This window comes from Pyxicephalus adspersus, chromosome Z, assembly GCF_032062135.1.
Source record: "Pyxicephalus adspersus chromosome Z, UCB_Pads_2.0, whole genome shotgun sequence".
Classification (NCBI taxonomy): Eukaryota; Metazoa; Chordata; class Amphibia; order Anura; family Pyxicephalidae; genus Pyxicephalus; species Pyxicephalus adspersus.
In genome coordinates, this window is record NC_092871.1 from 54,115,602 (window position 1) to 54,124,165 (window position 8,564).

Genomic DNA, 8,564 nt, shown 5'->3' on the forward strand with positions numbered 1-8,564 from the left:
TAAAACAGTGTCAGAATGCAATTAGGCATCCATCCCAGAATACTCAGGTATCTAGGGGGGTGGTCGTAACAAACGGCAATATTCCTCAGTAGTGATAAAGTGGATCCAGTGGTACCAAGTCTGTGCGAATTTTTCCGCTTTCTTAGCGTCAGTGGATATCATATCCTCCATGTGATTTATATCAGCAACCCTTTGCAACCAATGTACTACCCTCGGAGGGGCAGTATTCTTCCATAAGGCTGGGATATAGGCCTTAGAGAAGGTGTCTCAGGAGAGAGTTACTATAGCACTTGCGGGACATGTCCAAAACATGAAGAAGTGCCAGGGCTGGATTGCCCCTTATATCCACTTCTGTAAGCTTTAAGATAATATTAGCAACCGAACTCCAATATAATTGCAATTTTGAGCATTCGCAGAAAACATGCAGTAGCGTAACCTGTGTGTCGCCACATCTCCAGCAAGTGCTATCCGACCCCGGGAAAATCTTAGCAAGCTTCACCGGTGTCCTGTACCAGCGAGGGGCCAACTTGTAGTTGGTTGCGGCAAGGATCTCAGAACATAAGTGAGTTGTGGGTGGCGCCAGGGCGACAATCAAGGGAGATCCCTTTCTGTTTGTAGGGTCGGAATATGTTGCCATTCCCCATTGTGTATGAAATGGAATATTCTATACACGACCAAAGCATGCCATTGGCGAAATATTGGGTCGGTCTGGCCTGGGGGGAATCCAGGATCGCCTAGAACGGGAGACATTGGAGACGGGTATATGGTTACGTTTTGAGAGGAGGAGTACTTAGTGACCACTTTCAAGGTCTCACCAATCAATGGATGGGTGTACATTGCCGTCCTGGCCGCCGGTGTCGACCAGGCCAATGTGGCAATGGGGGCAGTAGAACATGCATCCTCCAACCCAACCCACAGTTTGGAGCGGCTATTAGTGCACCAATCCAGCAGCCTAGACAAGTGCACTGCCTGATGGTATAAAACTGGGTCAGGGAATGCCATTCCTCCGTTGGCTTTGGGGAGTCTCAGTAATGTCATCCTAAGCCTGGGCGCCCCATTAAGCCAGATAAATTTTACAAATTCCAAATGGAATTTTCGAAGGATAAAAAGTGGGATGTGTATTGGGAGTGCTATTTGCAGCATATACAACAGTCTAGGCATAACATTCATTTTAAGCACTTTGCAACTCCCAAACCATGTAAATGCCATCTGTCTCCACCTCTGTAGATCACTTCGGATTTTATTTAATAGAGGGATAAAATTGAGAGCTACAATTCGCATTAAATTAGCATGAATCTGTGTTCCCAGGTAAGAAATAGCTGAGTTAGACCACTTGAAGGGAAAGAAGGGGCCAAGGCCTCTCTAATTTTTCTGAGAAGAGTAACACTCAGTGGCTCCGACTTTTGCAGGTTTATTTTGTAATTAGAGAGCGAGGCAGATCTGTCTAGCTCTCGCATAAGAACCGGCAAAGTAGTTACTGGTGTTGCAACATAAAATAAAAGGTCATCCGCATAAGCAGCTACCTTATGTTCAGTGGGGCCAATCTGGACTCCCCTGATATCTCCATTTTCACAAATTATTCGTAGGAGGGGCTCCAGGGTCAACACAAACAGCAAAGGAGATAATGGGCATCCCTCTCTCATCCCATTGGTAATACAAAAGGAGTGGGAGAGTTTACCATTAACCCGTACTCTGGCGCTGGGGGAGGAATACAACTTTTCTATCCAGCGCAGAACACGAGGGGGAAGACCCAAATGTGTCAATGTGGAGAGCAGAAACGTCCAGTCCACCCGATCAAATGCCTTCTCAGCATCAGTGGAGAGGAGCATTGGAGGGGTGTTGCAAGTATGTGCTTAGTTAATAATATTCAGGGTACGGATCGTGTTGTCCCTGGCTTCCCTAATCGGGAGAAAACCGCTTTGGTCAGGATGGACAATATCATTCAGTATTGGAGTCAGCCTATGCGCTAATAAGCTGGCAAAAAGTTTCAAATCAAAATTAAGCAACGATTTTGGTCTATAATTGAAGCATAGGAGAGGGTCTTTGTCTGGTTTTGGTATCACTGATATGTGGGCCGCTAATGTGTCAGGAGGAAGAGTCTGACCATCAGTGAGTGCATTCAACGCTAAAACTAAATGCGGGCCTAGTACTGGGAAGAATTTCTTATAGTAGGCTAATGTCAGACCATCTGGCCTGAGAGCTTTCCCTGATGCGGCTCGGCGAATTGCCGCTTGTAGCTCAAGCAGTGTTATCGGTTTATCTAATATCTCTATAATGTCTGAGGACAATGTCGGTAAGTTGGAGGCACTGAGATATTCCTGTATTGCGATCTGGCGGTCGGGAGATGACCTACCACTAGAGTCCCCTCGTAAATTATACAGTAGACTGTAATAGTCATGGAAGGTGTTAGCAATGTCAGGGGTGGCGTGTGCCAGGGTGCCCAAAGAGGTTTTGATTTTAGGGATATACATGGCCGCTTTCTTAGACCTAAGCGCCCTAGCCAATGCCCTACCACAGTGGTTGGCATGTTCATAGTAGTACCGTTTGCAACGGGTAAGTTGTGTTTTAGCCTTTTCTCTGTACAGGGAGTTAATTTGTGTACGAGTGGCGAGTAGTTGGGATTCCAGGTCTATTGCTGGAAGCCTTTTGTGCAACATTTCTAAACGATGCAACTCCTGTAACAGTGTATCAAGCCTTTGTTTGGTTAGTCTTTTGAGTCTACAGCTCTGTTGTATGAACAGACCTCTAATATAACATTTATGAGCTTCCCATACATAAAGTGGATTGTCTGTAGATCCTGCATTGTTGGCAAAGAAGGAGGAAAGTTCTTCCTCAATCTTTGCGGTCAGTTCAGGGTCTTTGAGCTGTGCCTCATTTAGCCTCCAAACACTGGGTTTACATTCATATATCTTTCCAGAGATCTCTATCATAATAGGGGTGTTGTCAGAGAAAGTTATGGAACCAATACTTGAGTGGCTAACCAGTGAAATGGCATCATGGGATATCAGAAATTAATCAAGTCTGGAGTAGGTATTATGGACCGCGGAGTAGAACGTATAATCCCTGTCTCCGGGGTGTTGAATACGCCAGATATCTATCAATTGATTGTCATGTAGCAGTGCTTTCAGACGTTTATGATGGGAGTAAGGCAGGTGGGAACGGCCCTTGGATATGTCTAAGGAAGGATCTAAAGTTAAAATAAAATCACCTCCTATAATGATGGTACCTTGAGCCAACTCAGATAAGAGGGTCAGAATATATTCAAGGACAGTCAACTGGCCGCTATTAGGTAGGTATATGTTTACAAATGTAAATAGTTGCTTCTCTATCATTTACTTTAAACAAAGAGGGAGACAATGGAAGAGAACCATCTAATAGAATGCTAACTCCCCTAGATTTAGAATCGGGTGAAGTGCTGTGATAACTGTATTTGGCTTGTTTGTTACGCAGGACCGGGATTTTGTCATGGCGGAAGTGTGTCTCTTGCAGAAAGACAATATGGCTTCTGCATTTTCGGAGTGTATTGAATAAGACTGAAGGTTTTGAGGGAGAGTTTAATCTCTTAACATTCAGAGATGTGAGTGTGATAGTCATAATTCCTGTGGTCTAACGGTAAGATATGGGAGGGGGAAGGGTGGGGGAAATTAGTAAAGAATAGGAGGAAAGAAAAGAAAGAAGAAATTAGGATATCAATAAAATAAGGTACACAAAGAAGAAAAAGCAGCAAGAAAAACAAAACAACTTAAAAGGAAGAAGAAATAGAGCTCTAGGCCCTAAACCTAGGTAAGTAAAACAATATACCACAACACGCACCTCTACAAGAGGCCGGGTGTACCTATGTGGGGGGTAGTGTAGGCAAAAACACTATGAGCCGCTGGCTCACCAGCAGCAGCAACATAAAACACGTATATAACTATAAGTAAATCATACAGCTCTAGTAAGTGAAACCAGGAAGATATGCCGTTCCCAAAAAACAAGGAGAGGAGATAGAATTCTAAACTTACAAGAGTAGAAAGGTTTCACAGGAATGAAGGTCTCAGGAGGGCTTGTAATTCTCTGGGCAGCTGCTGAGCAGAGGACACTGTATCTGAGAACTCAGCTGGGGAATCAGATGACTGACAGGAGTGTGTCAGAACAGCAGGGATCCCAGCTGGGGGGAAAGTCCCCTCTTCACTCACCCGATCAGCAGACTCCACGTGGTCAGCTTCACTTGCAGATGCAGGGGCCATCTTGGGAGCACATCCTCCTGCTGAAGCTGCCAAGTCTGAAGGGAAATTTTTGTGTAAGTTGTCCCGTTTAGTGGTTTTCCCTGCTTCTTTATTCTTCTGCTGCTTAGACATCACTGAGTGGGGTGGAAACAAGCTGTGTGATCTGAAGTATTAGCTGTTAAAGCCGCGGTGGACACAGAGCTCCAGGAAAGTGCCTGCTCACAGTGCCATTGCCAAGCCACGCCCCCGTCTGTAAGTATTTTTTGATTGCAATCCCATCTCCTGTCTTTCGACTGATTTATCCACCTGGACTCCAACACATCCTGTGCTGTTGCCATTCTGAACTGGTATTTCATCAAACCATTTCTTTGACTGAATCATCATATCCCACTCCAGGAAATCATCAAGTTTAGAAGCTCACTTCAACCCATATTACAGGACTGCCTCTCATGGACTTCAGTTTGCTACATTGTTTAATGTATGCATATGGTTCCCAATTATCTGTAAAAATGTATTATTTATTCTGCTCCCTCTTTGTTGGCACTACTCCTTGTCCTCCCCAATCTGATAACTCATTATCTATCTGCTCCTTTACTCTCCTTATTTCTCTGTCTGAGCTCCTGCACCTGTTTTCTCTACTGATACTCTCTGGTGACATCACACCCAACCCTGGTCCCCCACACTGCCTCCCCCTTCCACATACTCTCAGCAAGACATTCCCTTCTCCTAACCTCATCCCCATTCACCCTACCCATAAGTTCTTACCCCTCCTATCGAGGCCTGCACTTCACACATATTCCTAGACCTGGCAACATAGTAGGGGGTGGTGTGGGTCCCATTTTCTCACCTAATTGTAAATACACTCTGTCTCATTTTCACTTCTTTTAAAGTCTACTCTGTCCATCTCTTTAGCCCCCTTACCCCTCATTGTTGCTGTTGTCTACCGCCCCCCCTTGCCCTGTATCACAATTTTTGGAAAACTTTGCCTCCTGACTCCCACACATTCTTTCCAATGACCTGCCCACCCTAATCCTTGGTGACTTTAATGTTGCAATGGATGAGCCCAACCTTCTCTCCTCAGCCAAACTGCTCTCCATTACCTCCTCATTTGGATTCACACAGAACATCAATGGCCCCACACACATAGCTGGACACACTTTAGACCTGGTATTTTCAAAACTCTGCAACCTCACCCTCCTTGACATAGTTCTCCCTATCCTAAAGAAACCCTCACTGGACCCCTCCCTACCCTCTAACTACCATCCTATCTCCCATCTCCCATATGTCTCCAAACCTCTTGAACGCCTTGTCTACAAAAGACTCACCGATTACCTGAGCACCAACTCTCCCCCTGACCCTCTCCAGTCTGGTTTTAGAGCTGCCCATTCCACTGAAACAGCCCTAACTAAAGTGGCCAATGACCTCATCAGAGCTAAGTCTCAAGGCAACTTTTCCCTCCTCCATCTCCTTGGTCTTTCCTCTGCTTTTGACAATGTTGATCACCCCCTTCTAATACAAATCATGCGCTCCATTGGTATCAGTGACACTGCTCTCTCTTGGTTTGCTTCCTATCTGTCTGACTGCTCCTTTTAAGTTTCTTTCAATGGTAATCCCTCCTCCCCCACTCTCCTTCCTGTTGGTGTTCCCCAAGAGTCAGTCCTTGGACTGGTTCTCTTTTCTCTGTACACCTCCTCTCTCTGTAGTCTTATATCCTCCTTTGGCTTACAGTACCATCTGTATACTGATGACACTCAAATCTATCTGTCCACCCCTGACTTGTCTCCCTCAGTCCTGGAGAAGGTCTCATGCTGCCTGTTGGCCATATCTTCATGGATGTCTGACCGATTCCTGAAACTCAACCTGGATAAAACAGAACTCATCATCATCCCCCCTTAAATTCCAAATCTCCCCGACATATTTCTGTTAACAACACTGTTATTCAGCCCTACCCTCAGGCACATTGTCTTGGTGTCATCTTTAACCTTGCCCTCTCATTTACTTCCCATATTCAGAGCATTTCCAGGTCCTGTCACTTTCACCCGCGCAACATCTCCAAAATCTGCCCCTACCTGTCCACAGAGACCATCAAACTCCTTGTACATGCTCTTATCATCTCTCGTCTGTAACATCCTCCTCTCTGGTATTCCACTAACCTGACTCTCTCCTCTACAATAGATCATGAACGCTGCAGCCAGACTCATCCATCCTTCCCACCTCCCTGAAAGGATCTGCAGGTTTCTTGGCTCTATTCCTCTCAGATCTCTCACCATCCCAGTGTCTCTCAGTGCATCAGAACAGGCGCCTGGGAAGAATTGGTCAACGACACATACACTCGTATGGTATCAAGCAATCTTCAACTTTATTATAACAAACATTAGTTTATATACCATAACAATATGCCATTGTGCATGCTCATTTATTAGAATGAATGGAAAATTACTAAAATACATATCCTAAATGAAACTGTTTAGCGACATAATTTCAGACACATACAAAACACCTTGTTATTCAAAAACAATCGACAATATCTGAGTCTAGCAGAACTAACAAGGACACTCATCTTGGCAGAACATCAGGTTTATACACATATAGTCTAAACAACCAAGGAATACATTTAGTTCTCATAACTAAGCTCTCATAACTAAAAACTAGAATATGAAACAAAATGGAGTGTCTCAGGCAACAAAATGGAGTGTCTCAGACCCTTTCACTCCCCTCTTCCGTTGACTCTCTTAGCAGATCTCTACATTGGCTTCTATTTCACCTTAGATTCAAATTCAAGCTCCTGTGCTTTGCCTTCAATTCCCTACACAGTCCCACTTACATTTCTTACCTGGTAAAAAAATACTCCCTCAGCCGAGTCTACTAATGACTTCCTCACTCATAACCTCATCACACACACGGATACAAGACTTCTCCAGAGCTGCTCCAATTTTTTTACAATGTATCTTTTTATGTATCCTTTTATAATGTATCTTTTTACAATGTATCCTTTTATAATGTATCTTTTTACAATGTATCTTTTTATGTATCCTTTTATAATGTATCTTTTTACATCTGTTTGGAGGCTGTAGAAGCTTTACACAGTGCTGAAAAAAAACTGAATTTTTCCTCCCATTTCTTTAATGGTGTTCGGCTTTGACATTCGACCACCCGAATTTTTTTGCTATATTCGAGCGAATAGCTGCCAAATCGAATAGTGAGCTATTCGACCAACACTAGTGCTAATCTTTGTAATTGCAGTAATAATCAGACAATAAGTCAACAATATAAATATGACTGGCCCAAACCCTGCCACATCCACCACAATCATGAAGAGAGCCTCACCAATTTGTGTGTTGAAACAGGACAACTTGAACAGCGGAGTGACATCACAGAAGAAGTGGTCCACCTTATTTGATCTACAAAAGTTAAGATGAGATATTGAGATGGCTTGGATTACCGAGTTGACAAAATCACTTATCCAACCAGCAAAAAAACAACCATCCGTTTCCTGACTGCACTTTTCATGATAAGGGTGTAGTTGAGCAGAAAGCAGATTGCTACGTACCGATCAAAAGCCCTGACCGCTAGGGTATAACACTATACTACCATGAAAAATTGGAAGAAATAAAGTTGGGTATTGCGTTCTATGTAGGAAATGGACCTTTGTGCTGTGACCAAAATATAAAAAAGTTTGGGGCCAGTAGCAGAAGACAAAAGGATGTCAACAATGGCAAGGTTTGTTAAGAGGAAGTACATTGGTGTGTGTAGTTGTTTTTCAGAGGTAATCACACTTAGAATAATTATTAGAATAATTTAGGTTAAAAACAGATGTGTACAATAATTATTGAAGGGATTTACTTATGCATTTCCTTTGGTGAAAATATTTAACTAAAATAAAATCCAAGGGAGCCTTCATGGTAGTAAAAGTGTAAGGATCAGCCAGTAACATCTTTATCACACATTAGGCTACCTACACACTTCCAATGGTTCTCGTCCGATAATTGGCTCAGGGCCAATATTGGACGAGATACTGGCGTGTGTACATCGCCCGTCGTCCATCGTCTGAACAACTGTTCTGGCGGATCCAAGGATGATGGATGACGAACTATCCTAATGCAAGTGAAGGGGGAGAGAGCACAGCAGGGTGCCGCTCTGTTGTCCCCCCCCCCTTAGAGCAGAACGGTGCTGTATGTACAGATTTCGTTCATGCATCGTGCAGTCCTTAGTCGTTGGAAAGGATCATGAAAGATCCTTTCCAACGACAATTATTTCACGTGTGTATGCAGCCCTATGCATGTTAGATTTTTGTCAGTGGATGCCAAAATCTAGTAAATGGGGATTAAGCTATTGTAAAGAACATTTTCAAGCACC

The 8,564-nt window shown here is 43.7% G+C and overlaps 1 pseudogene; it reads right to left on the reverse strand.

Moving 5' to 3' along the window:
* Positions 1 to 7,374: 7,374 nt before the first annotated feature.
* On the reverse strand, positions 7,375 to 7,991 carry LOC140344408 (olfactory receptor 12D1-like; annotated as a pseudogene).
* Positions 7,992 to 8,564: the final 573 nt, after the last annotated feature.